General features: G+C 41.6%; 1 non-coding gene across 1 annotated transcript; it reads right to left on the bottom strand.

Moving 5' to 3' along the window:
• Positions 1-1591: 1591 nt before the first annotated feature.
• On the bottom strand, positions 1592-1752 carry LOC112209715 (U1 spliceosomal RNA). Its single transcript, XR_002944526.1, has one exon. It is a non-coding gene; the product is annotated as a U1 spliceosomal RNA (small nuclear RNA).
• Between the last annotated feature and the right edge of the window lie 264 nt (positions 1753-2016).

Below are 2016 nucleotides of genomic sequence, written 5' to 3'. Positions count from 1 at the left end.
GCATTTCCCAACTGGACCATTTCACAGACTCCTGGCTGGCCCTTCTCATTCATTCATTATGTGTTTACAATTCACTCAAAATTTACAAGATGCTTAAGTTTGTTTCTATTCTCTAAATTTCCCCTTTCCACTCTCCCCCCTGGCCTGGCATAATGACTTTCTTCTTTATGTAAGAGTTACCTTTAAAATTAAGGTAGAGTCTTCTTACTTTGTTTCTGTTGCATAGTTTCCAACAAAGTAAAAAGAAAGAAGGGAAAAAGCTATTTTATTGAATTATGGGGATAATTTCAATCACGTTTTCAAAAAAAAAAATTGATTCAGGTTGTCTTAGCTTAACCTCTTATTCTTCAAAGACTTTTGAGAGGAAGCATCCCAAGGAGCTTTAAGTAGGAAAAAAAACACATACACAAGGAAGTAATTCAATTTCAAGAACTGGACAGTTTCTGCCTACATGGAACTCACATCTGGGAACCTGCAGTTGGGCTGGGGCAGTAACCTACACATTAACTGTAGTAAGAATATTTGGGGAATAAAAAGCCCACACTCTCCTCACTGAAACTGGAGCTGGCCTGGAAAAACTTGAGAGGTGCTCAGATGCTGTTGTAAAGGCATCAGGGACAAACCCTACTGATGATGCTTCTTATCAGTGAAAGACCCCCCTGCACTGCTTTGCCAGTCATAAAAACAGGTTTTCACCAATCCACACTCACCTCTGCCCAGTACATCATCTGCAATAGAACAAATCAAATTACAGATGGGGAGTGTAGCTGCTCCAGTCAGAGACACAGCCTGATCTCCTTGAATCAGGCTTTTCAGGCCAGCTTTCACAAGCCCCAGTTCAGAAGAAAGTGAAGTCCTTACTGATGAGACCGAGGTGTGCACTGCAGGATGTTTAAAGCGTGGGTTTCTAGCACTCTTTAGTTATAACTCTGCCACTATACTAGAATGAGATAACTCAGTTAAGATACTTGGATACTCCTAGGGTGCATCATTGTTTTGATATTCCTTGTGAATTATTTTTTCCTGACAGGGTAAGTGGAGTGGAGGCGAGAAGTCAGAAAAATAACATTTGTAAGCTAATTTCTCTGCATATGCCAGACGCTGTGTAAGCACTTCAGATGCACTCTTCACAACCAGAACATTTGTTATTCCCACTGTAGAGAAGAAAAAATTGAGTTTTAGGGTGAGGCACACAGCCAGTAAGTGGAGAAAGTCCAAAACTAAATTCAGAGCCTAAACATACCACACACACACACACCAAAAGAACCAGGATTGCGATGGACATTGCCACTGAGATGGCTTCTCCCAGAACCCACAGAGTCCGCGTTGCAGGTGCATCCTGCCCTGTTCCCTTCCTGGATGTTCTAAAGGCCACAATTCTAGTTCAGGCTCCTTTCTTACCTATAGAATCTCCAAAGTCTCCCAATACATATCCTGGTCTTCTACTCCTAAGCATTGCCTAGAATGAAATGCAAACTCCAAAGACTAACCTGTAAGCCCTTGCAGGATCTTCTCCCTACTCACCTGTACTGCCTAATTTTCTCCCATATACCCTTCCTTTTCATTTTTTAAGATTTTTTTTTTTTTGCCAGAAGAGAGCGTGAACACAGTCCCGCACTACCACAAATTGTGCAGTAGAGTTTCCCATATTTGAAGGTATCTCAGGGATCAGTACATCTGTCCTGAAATAGATAAGGCTTGCCATGGGAAAACAATCTTAGGATTTGTGGCGTCTCCCTGCCAGGTACGTATCTTCTCTACATACCCTTCAATCCATCTGATGTAAACTTTTGTCTGTCTTCCAGGTATGACTCAGCTGGGGCTTCTGGTTATGTCCCTCCACCTCCTTCTATGCCTGAAAACTTAATCTGTTCTTTAAGATTTTGCTTAAATAGTGCTTCCTCCTTGAAGCCAAACTATCTCTCCAATCCCTGACTCTGCCTTTTCTGTTTAAGTATAAGCTCCTTGAGGGTTAAATTTGTGTCTCATTCAACATCAATATGCAATCACATACTG

Source organism: Pan troglodytes, chromosome 5 (genome assembly GCF_028858775.2).
Source record: "Pan troglodytes isolate AG18354 chromosome 5, NHGRI_mPanTro3-v2.0_pri, whole genome shotgun sequence".
NCBI lineage: Eukaryota > Metazoa > Chordata > Mammalia > Primates > Hominidae > Pan > Pan troglodytes.
The sequence above is the reverse complement of the archived record's forward strand: the minus strand, read 5'-3'. Positions and strand labels throughout refer to the sequence as shown.